The sequence below is a fragment of the Odocoileus virginianus genome, chromosome 4 (assembly GCF_023699985.2).
Source record: "Odocoileus virginianus isolate 20LAN1187 ecotype Illinois chromosome 4, Ovbor_1.2, whole genome shotgun sequence".
Classification (NCBI taxonomy): Eukaryota; Metazoa; Chordata; class Mammalia; order Artiodactyla; family Cervidae; genus Odocoileus; species Odocoileus virginianus.
Genome location: NC_069677.1, coordinates 90,487,455 through 90,502,214, shown reverse-complemented (window position 1 = coordinate 90,502,214; position 14,760 = coordinate 90,487,455). Strand labels below are relative to the sequence as shown.

Below are 14,760 nucleotides of genomic sequence, written 5' to 3'. Positions count from 1 at the left end.
AAGGTCCCAGTAAATCCTTTAGGTGTTAACTGCTCCAGGTTTTATTTTTTTCCAAGCAGTTTTAATTGCTTTTGCTCTCTTCGCATGTGCATTTCATTGCATGAAACTTCACAATTCGACTGGGATCAGTAGCAGGCGACGCCAGAGGGCAGGGTGAGGGTTATGAACAAATCAAGTAGATCACACCTTTAATTCTCTGCACTAATTATTTACAGTGAGCTCATTAAAATCAATTGGCTGAATGATTCATACTGAAGAATGATCCAACGCCGAAGGCCATGGGAGGGCAGGATCCTAGACGGCGCTGCTGGGGACAGCAGGGAGCACCTGGAGGACCCAACGCTGGTCCCAGGCACGCGCCACAGGGGCACGCCCTCACGGGCGGAGATGCCGCGCCCTGACCAGACCCGGTTTAACGGAGACCCCGCGCCCTGACCTGGCCCCCTCTAGGCGAGACCCCGCGCCCTGACCGGACCCGGTCTAGAGCACTTCCCTGCTGGCCTTGGGCTCCACTTGGAGCCGAATCAACTGGCCACACCGTTCAGAGCAAATCCCTTCCAAACACGACGGCTTCACTCACACCCCGTCTCTTCCTCTCCTTCGGCCGACTCTTCTATTCCTTCTGGATCAACTGCTGCAAAGGGGGAAGGACCTACTCGGACAGCACTGCTGCTGTCTGCCGGGGCTGGGCCCGCCCAGGGCTGCAGACCTCGGACCAGTCCTGCAGCAGCGCCGCTCGCCGCCTGTCGCCCAGGGTTCCTCCCCGCGGGAGCCGACCCTGGGCACCGCGACACGGCCGCCTCGGAAGGCCCGATGCCCGCCCAGCAGACCCCTGACCACCAGCTGGGGGCCCTCGGCGGGCATCCGCAAGGGCTGCTCAGGCTTGCGCCCGCCGCCCCCTCCTGCCCGGGGGTTAGCACGTGCACCCCCAGGGAGCTTCACCCACTCTCCACACCATCATCTCAGCCAAGGCCTCACCGCCCGCACCAGGGACGAGAGGCGCCGGGTGGGCACACAGCCCCGGGCTCCAGCACCCCTGCGAGGCCGGCCCTGTCCACTCTGAGGCTCCACCACCCCGCCTGCGATCGGACCGCGCTTCCTCGCGCTTTCAAAGGGGCGCCCTGCACCCACATCTGCAGACGTCCCCTCCTGGTGCCGTCCCTCGGCCTCCTCAAACCCCGTCCTTATGAAAACAGAGGCCGGAAGGCGTTTGCTCCATGGCCCGTCCCGCAGCATCTCCACGTGACGGCCGTCGAGGCATCCGCCGGCCGGCAGACGCTGCTTGTCCTCTGTGCGTTTCATCTGCTCCGCAGGGACCAGCACACACCGATGTGCCGCACGAATGCAAGAAGGGGCGGAACACACGCAGGCGTGCAGCGGAAGGGGCTCTGGATCTGATCTGAGAACACCAGCTCCCAGCCCCAGCCCCGACATCTGCGAGGGGGAGAAGCTAAACTTCTGCTGGCTTCAGCTGTGAGAGAGGAAGTTCTGCCAAGACTCCCGCTGGGGCCCCTTCCGGCATCGCCTTCTGTGACTACAGCACCTGTAGCAGGTGGGGGGTCTCTCGTGAACCTTAGAAGGTGACCCCAAGTCAAGAAGGCAGGCTCTCCCCTGAAACAAGAAGGCAGATGCTCTGATGACAAGTATTCCAGCCAGAAAACAGTTCTTTACCCCAAGAATGTTAAGCCCCCTGCATGTTAACTAGCAGAAACTTCTGGTATTTCATTGACTATAGACGACTGGATTGCTTGAAGTTCTAGGCTGTGATGCCCAACAATCACTCAGTAAGTGAGTAGTTACTGACACTTTGTATAATAGTGGTCACCAGAGGGGAGGGCATGAAAGGTATTCCTACCCTCAAGAAGGTAAAAGCACAGTTGAGAGAATACAACTGAAATGTGCTTAAGAAATGGTGTAAAATGGAAAGGCTTCAGAAAAGGAGCTAAGAGCAGAATCACAGTGAAGAAGGGACAGCTGGATGATGAGCGGCTTGACTCCGGGGGCTCCGGGAAGCGCCATCAGACGGTGGTGACCCTGGAGAGGAGTTAAGGGCGCGGTGAGATGGAGCTGGGCTGGCTCTGGGCTGGGGGCCTGCGGCAGGTCAGCTCCTGACCCCGGGGAGGGTAACAGCGGGGCTGATGTCAGAGACAGCTGCACTTCTCCGCTAACCCGCTGGTTAAGGTGGTGTCCTTCACAGAGAGAATGATCAGTGCGCTCTGCTGAAACAAAGATGTTTACCAATTAACTAGCTTCTTGGAGAAGATGATTCTTTTCAGCCAAAGAATCACGGGTCCTCAAGCTGGACAGGGCGTTGGAAGGGAACATCCAGGGAGAAGTGCGGAGCGCAGGCGGGTTCAGCGCTGTCAGCCGGGTGAGGGCGAGCCCCCAGGCCAGACAGGGGCCAAAAGCACATCAGGGTGCAAGGGGTCCCTCTGCCCTGAGAACTCTCCGGGGGAAGCATCCCCAGGGGAGGGCGTGGACCGGGGGCAGAGCAGTGATGAGCGCGCCCCACCAAGCAGAGAAGGGGCAGCAACCCGCAGCCCCGGGCGGGGGAACCAGCCATCACGGCGGGAGATGAACTACCGTGGACAACGTGGGGACAACCCAGAGGAAGAGCGTTCTCGTGGGGGGCACGTCAGCAGCATCAGCACCATGGGGAGGCTGGAGCAAGAAATAGTGAGCCTGGGGCTTTTCACGACAGAAGAAAAAAGTGGCATGGTGGGCCGTGGAAGCGAAAATCAGCTCTGGGAGGCAGGGAGAGAGTGGGCCTGATCCTCCGTCCTGTGTGTTTCGGAGCAAAAAGGAGCAAAGGGGAAGAGACGTCAGAAGGTACAGATATCATGATGGACGCAGAGAGGTGTGGGGCCAGGGGCAGAGGGGTGAAGAGGAGCCTGGAGCCGGTGTGGGCGAGCCAGCAGCGAGAGCTCTGCTGTGAGGGCAATGCCCCCGGGCGCAGGGGGATTGCTGAGCGGGCGGCAGCTAGCTCCTCTCTGCAGCTGGCCGGGAGGACAGGCGACAGTCACATACAGAGCCAGGGACGGCGAGGTGCCTGCGAGGCTCCACGTCAAAGTCAGGCTCTGGGAGTGGAAAACGGAATGCAAGGGATGATCTAATCCAACAAAAGGAGCGCGGCGTGGGGAGAAAGGTCTACCCAAGGCTACAGGGAACCAGACGCCACCTCGGGCAGCTCCCAAACCCCACTTTCACCATCGCTCCTGATGCAGGCATGCGTCTTCGACAGTATTAAATACCTACCCCAAACAAACTTCCACCTTAGTTAGAGATAAGAGGTGTGCCACAGAGTAAGACAAAAAGGAATGCATGACTTTAAAATTGGAAATCTTGCGAAATTACCCACAGTGACTTTACTTTTCATAAGAGAAGAGTTTGGCATCACTGCTTCAGGCCATGAACTATTTTTTTCGTCTTTATAATCATCAGATCAGGAATTTAGCTCAATCGTTCCAAATGTTACTGATTTCAAGTATCTGCCAATGATGCTAAAGAAAATAATGACTTAATTTCCCAACTAAATTTCAGGCAGTACATTGCGGGCGAAATAACTTTTTGTTCCTTTTGCTTCTATTTACAATTTGCTTTATTACAGTTTTATTTTCAACATCGCACCCACATTTCCTGTGCACAAAGCACATATATGAGAACTAGAAGGAGAAATAAAGCAGCGTATGGAAGCTGTATTGATGGGACATTTCTATAAACACTGCTTTAAAATCCAGCTTCATAATAACCTGCAATTAATGGTTTATTGCTCCTTTTCAAAGCTTGGTTTCTAGTTAAAATTTTATGGTAGCTAGGCATTTAAGGAAGGGATAACTAACAGAGCTTCTCAAGAAATATAAGTCCACTTAGTGAAAATTATAGTTTAATACTGTATAATTAATGGATATTTTAAAGTTCACCAGGTACATTAAATGAACATGAAAAACCAACTCTAAATATTTGCACTAATCTTTTTAACTTTACATGCTACTCATGACCCATCATAAATAACAAAGATACTTCTGAGTCTACTGTGAAAAATACAATGGTGCAGACATTCTAACTTTATTATGTTGTATAGGAACTCCTACAGAGTTTTCAAAAAAGCCTGCACTAATAAATCCCTTTCTCAGACAAGTTAAATATCCACCTTGAAATTATCTGACTCACAGAAGATAAACATCCATGAAATCAGCACTAATTCATTGAAGTCAGAAATTATCAAACTGTTAATGGTGGCCATCTTCCCTGGTGGGGCAGATGGTAAAGAATCCGCTTGAACGCAGGAGACCCAGCTTCAACCCCTGGGTTGGGAAGATCCCCTGAGAAAGGAAATGGCAACCCACTCCAGTAATTCAAATTGTTATATATGGCAGCAAATAGCTGTAGATGACTTACTATGATGATCATTCTGCAATGTATATGAATACTGAATCATTGCACTGTACATCTGAAACTAACATGTCATATGCCAATTATATCTCAATTTTTAAAATCAAAATAGTAAATTACTGAATTGTAATTATGTGACTTCTAGCAAATGAAGTATCATATTACTACCCACTAAAAGTAATTATATGAATGCTGTATACATGTGAAAAAGAAAATTTGAGATCAAGCTCTTCCAGGGCAGGCATCCTATTTTATATGCTTATCACACTGCTACTATTTGGTACACCACCAAACACAGAAAGGAAATGCAGAAGTAGTATCTGATTACAGTGACAGAATTTTTTTGTACCTTTTAAAATTTCTTTTTTATCAAAATTTGCCAAGGACTCCCCTGGTGGTACAAGAGATAAGAATGCATCCGCCAAAACAGGGGGATACTATACATAGTGTTTTGCAACTTCATTTACTTAAAAATGCATCTTTGACATTTTTTACGTCATTGTCCATAAAGTTCCCCTATTTTTTTTTGAGGCTTATATAGTAAGCCCTTGCTTGGATAAAACACAATCTATTTGGCCAGTTGGGCTTCCCAGGTAGCACTAGTGGTAAAGAATCCACCTGCCAAAGCAGGAGACGTAACAGACTCAATCCCTGGGTCAGAAAGATCCCCTGGAGGAGGGCATGGCAACCCACTCCAGTATTCTTGCCTGGAGAAGCCCATGGACAGAGGAGCCTGGCGGGAAACAGTCTATAGCATCACAAAGAGTTGGACACAACTGAAGTGACTTAGCATGCAGGTACATACTGATGGATATTAGGATATTTTTCTTCAGTTTCTTTCACTATTATTAACAGTGAAATCTTTTAGTACTTTTATAAAAATTGCTGCAGAACTAATTCATAGCAGAGAACTTTTTGAGTCCAGGACTATAAATACTCAGGATGTTAACATGTTGTTGAACTGCCCATCACAAGTTGCCTACCACCCGCAGCCAACAGCAGATTGGAACACCTATTCCCCGTCTGCACTCGCCAACACAAAATGCATCAGTCTTTCTACTCTGTCCACTTGATACTATTTTAAACTTCACTAAGTATATTTTAGATTAAATCTGCCATAATCATTTGAAGTACTTCTGCCTTTATAACTAGGCATTTCACTATTAACTTTTAGCACTCATCTGATACTGGGTTATATACATTCCAGACAAAAGGAATTATGTGATGAAAGATGCTTCCAAAGGTACATATCTTATTATTACATAAATCATCATTGGAAAAATTTTGAAAAAACAGTCAAATATAAAGAATAAAATGAAATTATATCATCATTTAAGAGACAATGTTTTTATTCTAGGCATATATTTAATGCACCTGTATTGTTTTTCTCAAAAGGTGATCATAATACATACTATTTTATATGCTGATTTGTTAAATTAACAGGAATAATAACCCCATAATCTTAAAAAGTTTTTTCCACTACTCTTTTTTGGGGTTAATTTATCTTTAATTGGAGGATAATTACAGTACTATGTTGGTCTCTGCCATACATCAACATGAATCGGCCACAGGTATACATATGTCCCCTCCTCCTTTTTTAAATTAAACTAATTTCTACTTTTTATTGGAGTAACATTGATTACAATGCTGTATGGGTTGTAGATGACAGAATCTTTTTCAGTCACACATATACATGTATCTATTCATCTTCAAATTCTTTTCCCAAATAGATTATTACAGAGTGTTGATAGACTTCCCTTGGTATACACAGGGTCCTTCTTGATTATCTACTTAATAGTCTTTTAAAGAATATGATTTTAAAAGCCCACATAATAGGCCTTAAATGATTTAACAGTTACCATTGGATTTTTATTTCTGGTTTTTCATTATTATAAATTATGTAGAAAAATTTACTGGACTACACCTCTGAGTATTCTGTGAGGTTAGAAAGATTCCTAAGAGTGGCTAGAACAGATTCTTTGTTTTAAGATAATGAACAATATTTTTGTGCTATTAAGTCCTTAGGTTGTTTTTGTGTGGAAATCCAGCCCCATCTATGTAGGTGATGACTCACTTCCTTAGCATAAGCCAGGCACCATGGCTGGGCTGAAATTTATGTTTATAAATGTGTCCATTTTTATTTTTGCAAAATTGTTCATAACTTTGAATACCAGTATATTTGATTCACAAAGCAGTAATCATGAAAAGACTTTTATCATAGTTTTCTCAGAAAACTATGGGACAAGAGCATCTGAATAAGCATTTACAAGTGTTGGTCTTTATTATCTTCACAGAAATGATTCTGAATTAGACCACAAAGGAGCGCTCAAAACCATTCTCAACACAGAAAACATCCAGGCCAAATAATCTGACAGAATTTGTATAACCAAAAGAATCCTATACATGTAGAAATTCTAAAACACGCTTGCAAACAACTTTCAGGTTAGAGGGAAAAAATCAAAACAGAACTGTTTAAAAATGAACCATAAAACCATCAAGCTGCTGGAAACGTAATACTTAGGAAAATTTAGTCTTAACTCCCTGTTTAGAAAATAATAATAATAAGTGGCCAAAATAGGCACGTGAAAAGATGCTCAACATTGCTAATTATTAGAGAAATGCAAAACAAAACTTCAGTGAGGTACCACCTCACACTAGTCAGAATGGCCATCATCAAAAAGTCTACAAATAAGACATGCTGGACAGGGTGTGGAGAAAGAGGGACTCTTCCTACACTGTTGGTAGGAATATAAACTGGTGCAGCTAGTATAGAGAACGGTATGGAGGTTCCCTAAAAAAATAAAAATAGAACTACCATATGATCCTGCAATCCCACTTCTGGGCATATATCCAGAGAAAACACTAATTCAAAAACACACATGTTTATAGCAGCACTATTTACAGTATCTAGGACATGGGAACGATATAAATGTCCATCCACAGATGGATGTATAAGGGGATAAAGAAGATATGATACACACACACATGCACACAAAGGAATACTAGCCAACCATGACAAAAAAACGAAATGCTGACATTTGCAGCGACATGGATGGACCCAGAGGTCATCATCCTAAGTGAAGGAAGCCAGACAGAGAAACACAAATACTGTATGATACCTCTTGTATGTGGAATCTACAAAATAATACAGGTGAATGCATATGCAAGAGAGAAATGGACCCACAGACACAGAAAGCAAACTTACAGATAACCAAATGGGAAAGGCGGGAGGGACAAATGAGGAGTTTGCGATTTAACAGATACACACTACTATACACATACTATACACAGCACAGCTGAACGGTGAGAATTCACTGTATAAGACAGGGAACCATATTCAGTATCATGTGATAAACTATAATAAAAAATCTGAAAAGGGTGTATATATATATATATAACTTAAAAAATATATATGTATCATTTTGCTATACACCAGAAACTAATACAACACTGTAAAGAAACTATACTTCAAGAAAGAATTAAGTGGCCTGAATTTTCAATACAAAAAACTGGAAAAAGAGAAACAAAATGAACATAGAAAAGGGCAGTTAATAAAGATAACAGAGATGAAGAAGGAGAAACCAAAATTCAAAGAAAATGAACAAAAAATAGTAGAATTGATTAAGAAGCCTCAAACTTGCTAATTTTCAAGGTCAAATGAAACAAATCTTTGTCAAAATGAGTTTTAATAAGAAAAAGAATATAACTACTATGAAAGGAGATCAAACCAGTCCATCTTAAAGGAATCAACCCTGAATATTTATTAGAAGGACTGATGCTGAAGCTGAAGCTCCAATACTTTGGTCACCTGATGTGAAGAGGCAACTCAGTGGAAAAGACCCTTTTGCTGGGAAAGATTGGGTGCAGGAGGAGAAGGGGACGACAGAGGATGAGATGGTTGGATGGCCTCACCAACTCAATGGACCATGAGTCTGAGCAAACTCTGGGAGATAGTGAAGGACAGGGAAGCCTGGAGTGCTGCAGTCTGTGGGTTTGCAAAAAGTTGGGACATGACTTAGTGACTGAACAACAACGTAACTATTATTTTTTTAATCCAGAAAAATGTAATCAATTTAATATGAATAAATTAGAAATAAATGAAAAAAACAATTTTCCAAGAAAATACTATTATTACAATTAGCTCAGAAAGAAGAAAACCATTGAGATCAGTATTCTAGAAAAAATCAAAAAGGCAGTCAAAGATCTAGCCTTTGAAAAGAAGCCAAGCTCAGGTCATTTTAGGTGCATTATATGAAACTTTCAAAGAACAGGTAAATTTTATGTTATATAAACTATTCAGGAACTTAAGGGAAAAACAGAAGGCCACTCAGCTTCTCTTCTGAATCTAGCAGAAATTTTCTTAGATTCAGGACTGTTGACATTTTGGACAGGATCATTAATTGTGGGAAGAAAGAGCGGCTGCTCCATGTACTGAATGGGTTAACATGACCCTGATACTCAAGCCAGACAATAACAACCCAGAACAAAAACAACAGATCCCTCACACTTACAAACAAAGGTTCAAAAGCCCTAAATAAAATATTGGTCAGTCAATTTATCAAGAACAGGCAGAATCTATTCCAGAAATACAATGGTGGTTTTGTAAGAGAAAATTCTATGAAGATAATTACTATATTAACAAAATACAAGAGAAAAAAATCACATGATTTGTTAATTATTACAGAGAAAAGATTTGATAAAATGCAAAACACATTCATGGTAAGACTCTTAACAAACCAGAAACAGAAATTTTCCTTAGGCTGAAAAAAGGAATTTACGAAAAAACCAATGGTAAATTTTTTATTTAATGATGAAATGCTGGAAGTATCCCAATTGAAGAATATGACTTGTACTAGCCAAAGCAGTATCTCAAGAAAAAGAACAATATATGTTGTTGTTACTGTTTAGTTGCTATGTCATGTCTGACTCTTTGTGACCCCATGAACTACAGCACACCACGCGCCTCTGTCCATGGGATTCCCAGGCAACAACACTGGGATGGGTTGCCATTTCCTCCTCCAGGGGCGCTTCCTTACCTAGGAACTGATTAGCACGCAGATTCTTTACCAGTGAACCATCTGGGAGCCCCCATGTAAGATCTACACATGAGTGAAAAAAGACACACAACAGTCTTTATTTGCAGATTTTTAAAGTGTCTGCATGAAGAGCCAAGAGAACCAACCAGCAAACCATGAGATCTATAAAGATGCCAGCCAGCAAAGATGCCAAACACAAGATCAAAAATAGAAATTGTTATCTTTGTGTACATTAGCAATGATCAATTAGAAAACCTTAGAAATAAGCCCATTTGAAAATGCCTGACATACAAGACTGTTGTAGAGAAAATAAAACTTTACCAAAGGATATAGAGAATTAAAACAGAGACATAGCTTGTCCCTGGGTGGGAAGACTCAATAGTACAGAGACTTTGAAAGTGAAAGTCGCTCAGTCGTGTCCGACTCTTTGCGACCGCATGGACGATACAGTCCATGGAATTCTCCAGGCCAGAATACTGGAGTGGATAGCCTTTCCCTTCTCCAGGGGATCTTCCCAACCCAGGGATCAAACCCAGGTCTCCTGCATTGCAGGCAGATTCTTTACCAGCTGAGCCAGAAGGGAAACCCATAGAGACTTTAACTTTCCACCAAATTATTTATAAATTTAATAAAATCCTTCAAAAAATACTAAATGGAATTTGCAAGGAATCTGACATGCTGATACAAATAATTAAAGCAAATGAATAAACATACAAGATAATTGAGGCAATCTTTTTTTTTAATGTTAAGAAAAATATGAAATGCTTCACAAATTTGCATGTCATCGTTGCACAGGGACCATGCCAATCTTCTCTGTATCATTCCAATTTTAGTACATGTGCTACCAAAGCAAGCACAACACAATCTTAAAAAGAAAGAATGCATCTTACCCTACTACTAAATATATATATATATATATATATATATCCCATTGTGAATATAAAGTGATTAAAACAGCATGATATTCGTGCAGGAATTGATGACCAGATTCATAGAAAAGAACAATAATAAAAGTGGTATTCTAAACCATGGGAAGAGGATTAACTACTCAACAAACAGTGCTGTAATAACTGGTTGTCCATTTGCAAAAAGCACAAAATAAAAAAAAAATAAAGTTTCTTCTTCACACAAGCTACACACCTACACAAATTCCAGAGTAATTAAAGACCTGAACCTAAAGTAACAAATCAGTAGGACTAACTAGATAATTTGGGGGGTCCAGTGCAAAATGAAAATGCAAGGCTTTCAAAAATGGCAACAGCTGAGAATCAAAGTGATGTGTCCTCTGGAATCATAAATATGCAGCCTTTTGTAACTGGCTTCTTTCACTTAACATACAATGTTTTCAATGTTCATCTATATATAGCATGTATCACTATTTCATTTTTCTCTTATTGTTAAGCAATATTCCATGGTATGGATGAACCCATTTTATTTATCCATTCACCAACTAATGAATATCTGGGTTGTTTTCACTTTTTGAGTATTATGAATAATGCTGCTATGAACATTCATGTATGAGTCAAAATGCCTTTTTAAAAAAATTAAAACTCTTCTATTTCTTTATTTACTTTTTTTTTATTTTTGTGTCTCGCTGCACGACACAAGCAGCTTTACTCCCAGCCAGGGACTGAACCTGTGTGCCCTGTATTGGAAGCATTGAGTCTTAACCACTGGACTGCCAGGGAAGGGCCAAGATGCTTCCATTTTTATAAAAAAAAAAACAAGGGTGAACAATTCTATAGAAATGCATGCTAGATGATTTAGAAAACAGGAAAATTAAAATACATGTTTTTCTTTATTCATCCAAACAGGCAGTGCTTAAGGAATCAAATAAGCCATTTAAAAAAAAAAATAATGAACAGGAAACAATCATTGGCATCAAACTAACCATAATCAGCTTTCATATTAACCGTCTCTTAAACGCTACATTTTAAGAAATGAATTTTTCTAACTGGAGAAATACACTTGACTGGCAATTAATTTACTGATTAGAATTTTCCGATGAGAACGGAGTGAACGGGTTCTCTGACAGTAGCGGGGCCGGGGTCTGGAGGGTGTTTAAATCTTTCCAATCACGGCAGTAATGGAACATTTCGGTGGCAAAGATGCGTCACACTCTAACTGGGAGTGAATTTTTATAATTATTATTTGGAATGATAAAATAAAAGGAGCCAAAACTACTGAGAAGCAGAGAACACAGTGCTTTTTAAAGCGCTTCTTCCCCATGGATGCGATGAACTGCCCTTCCAAAGGGCAAAGACCCCAGACAGGTGAGATGAGGCCATCAGAAGACCTTGCAGGCGGCCCCTGTCTCCTGCCTGGCTCAGTACAAACTGTGATGCCGTCAGCCTCATCTGCTCTGTGAGTTTCCAGACGCCATCCCTTCTCCTAAGGAACTCGCTGGTAAGCGGCCCAACCCCTTGAAGGTGACCGTTTCAGGAAAACTGTATTTGCTGCCACTCGAGCAATTTTGTCTGAGCTCCCACCGCAAACAAGGGTGACTGGGAAGAAAAAACCTTGAATCTTATGTTCATTCACTTACTCCCCTTATGTGGGAAAAAGATATAAAAGAAAGGCTCTACCAGATTATTATCTGAGTAAGAGGCAGAAGGGAAAAGAAACACTATTAATCCTTTTTAAGAGTTACAGCCTAAGAAGAAATATGAAATCCAGCGTCCTACGACAGGACTGGTTACCTGTACTACGGGATCAAAGGGAAACGGCCACCCCAGGCCCCACTTAGAAGCCAGATGAGCAACAGTGATGCCCAGAGCTTCCGAAGAGGCATGCCTGCAGCTCGTCACCCATTCTTTCCCAAGGCACACAGCGCTTAGGGTCTCAGAGCGACCCAGAAAGGCCTATCTGACCCTCGGCGTGGCTGAAACAACGTACGCAGCCACACAAATATCGGGGAGGGTCTCTCCTGCTGGCCCAGGGGCTAAGACCCCATGCTGCCCATGCAGGCGGTCTCTGATTCCGAGAACTAGACCCTGCCTGCGGCAACGGAGACCCCGCACAGCCAAACAGATAAAGAAAACTTTTCAGCCGGGGAACGTACTCTGAAATCTAGGAGGTAAACCACACAAAAACAAGCTGAATTCATTAAAAATAATAATAATAAGATTCGAGCTTTTTCTTTGCTCTTCTTCCTCAATCAAGGGCAGGTAGAGAAGAGTGAGGTCCAGACTCCCCCTAGCTGGGCCTACCAAGGTCCCCGGCACTGAGAGCCGGGAAGCTGGGGTCTGCACGGGGCTCTGGGCTGCCTCCACTCGGCTCCCCACGTCCTGCCACCCCACACTCTCCTGCTTCACCCTCTGCCCAAACCCTGCTGCGTCCCGGCTTCTCTCTCCATCGCTGCATCCCTCCAGAGGCCCCTCTGCCTGCAGGGGTCCTGACCTGCAGGGGGGCCCCTGTTCCCCGGGGATGCCCACTGGCGGGGCAACTGTCCCCCCTGCCAACCCAGGGGTCCAGGGTGAGGGCGGGAGGGAGGAGGGCTGCGGGGGCGGGGGGGGGGCCCGGAAACGGCCCGGGTCAGAAAGGCCCCCCATGCAGGAAGCCGGACCACGCGCCGAGGGTCCGAGGCTGTGGTCAGGGCCGGAAAGCCTTTGTGTGAGCGCTCTGATGGCACAGATGTTCAGCAACTGTGTGCCCGGCGCGTGGGAGGCCCCGTTGGGTACCCCAACCCAGGACCCAGGAGTTCTCCGTGCCCGCAGTTACAGCCTCTGCGTGGTGAGCCCAGGAGACGTTCAACAACCACCACGCAATACTTAAAAACAGGAGCCCACTACACAGCAGTGAGATGATTACGAGGATGGTGGAGAAAAATAAAACAAGACAGGGAACAGGAGGCCACGGGTGGGGTAGACAAATGCTGGTAAGAGCCTCAGTGAGAAGACGGCGTCTGAGCCAAGGCTTTACGGAGGCGCAGCTGTGCGCCCAGACGTCTGCAGGAGGGGTGCTCCAGGCCGAGGGGCGCACAGTCCTGCCTGCGGCGGGGCCAGCAGAGGGTGGGAGCACGGGGTGCTGAGAGCTGGAGCTAGAGAATCGCCGGAGGAAAGGCTGGAGGTGACCAGCGGCCAGATCACTGCTGGGCCACATTGTGGATCTGAGCTCTGATTCTGCATTCAGTTCAGTTCAGTTGCTCAGTCGTTTCCGACTCTTTGCGACCCCATGGACTGCAGCATGCCAGGCCTCCCAGAGTCCACCCGAACCCATGTCCATTGAGTCGGTGATGGCATCCAACCATCTCATCCTCTCATCCCCTTCTCCTCCTGCCCTCAATCTTTCCCAGCATCAGGGTCTTTTCCGATGAGTCAGTTCTTCCCATCAGGTGGCCAAAGTACTGGAGTTTCAGCTTCAGCATCAGTCCTTCCAATGAACACCCAGGACTGATCTCCTTTAGGATGGACTCATTGGATCTCCTTGCAGTCCAAGGGACTCTCAAGAGTCTTCTCCAACACCACAGTCCAAAAGCATCAATTCCTCAGCACTCAGTTTTCTTTATAGTCCAACTCTCACATCCACACATGACCACTGGAGAAACCACAGCCTTGACATGATTCTGCATGAGCTGAACGTAACGGAAATGAGTGCTGAGATGTGCCTGACCACACCCTCCGGCTGCTGGGACAAGCCAGGCTGGAGACGTGGGGGTGGGGACTCCAGTGAAGGTAGCGAAGGGGACAAGCAGTCAGCGGTCGACATGCTCTGGAGGGGGGCGGGGGGGTCTCTGATGGACTGAGTCGGGGTGCAGGAGGAGGGGGGCTGCTGCATGGGTTTGCCGGGACCACCGTAACATGCACTGCAGACTGGGGCTCAGACAACACGGATCCCTTTTCTCACGGCTCAGGGAGCTGGCAGGCTGAGGCCGAGGTGCTGACCTGTGGCCTCCCTCCTTGTCCGGGGGATACCATGCGCCCCCTCTGTCGTCATGTGAGCTCCCCTTTTGGGGAACACTGGCCCTACTGAAATTGGAGCCCATACCAGTCACCTCACTTAACCTTCACAGCTCTTTTAAAAGCCTACCTCCAAATACAGTCACAGTCTGAGGCACGGGGGGCTTAAGACTTCACCATACCTCTGCCAACTCTTTGTGACACTAAGTCGCTCAGACAGTAAGGTGAATAAAAGGGATTTGGGTTCCAGCACCCTGAGTGCAGCAGGCGTGCCCTTGACCGCTGTCTGCACTCCTCTGCCACAGAAAGCCGCAAGGGAAGGCAGGAAACCATAAACATGATCAAAACCAACCTTAGGTATGACACCCAAGGGCTCATGAAGTTCAACTCTACACTTGAGAAGCAAGCATAGATTCAAAAGGTGGTTGAACCAT

The 14,760-nt window shown here is 45.0% G+C and overlaps 1 protein-coding gene and 1 non-coding gene across 2 annotated transcripts in view; both read right to left on the bottom strand.

The window, feature by feature from the left end:
* PLCL2 (phospholipase C like 2) overlaps positions 1-14,760 on the bottom strand; it is a 218,302-nt gene that overhangs the window by 137,369 nt on the left and 66,173 nt on the right.
* Positions 10,179-10,285, bottom strand: LOC139034886 (U6 spliceosomal RNA). Its single transcript, XR_011487464.1, has one exon. It is a non-coding gene; the product is annotated as a U6 spliceosomal RNA (small nuclear RNA).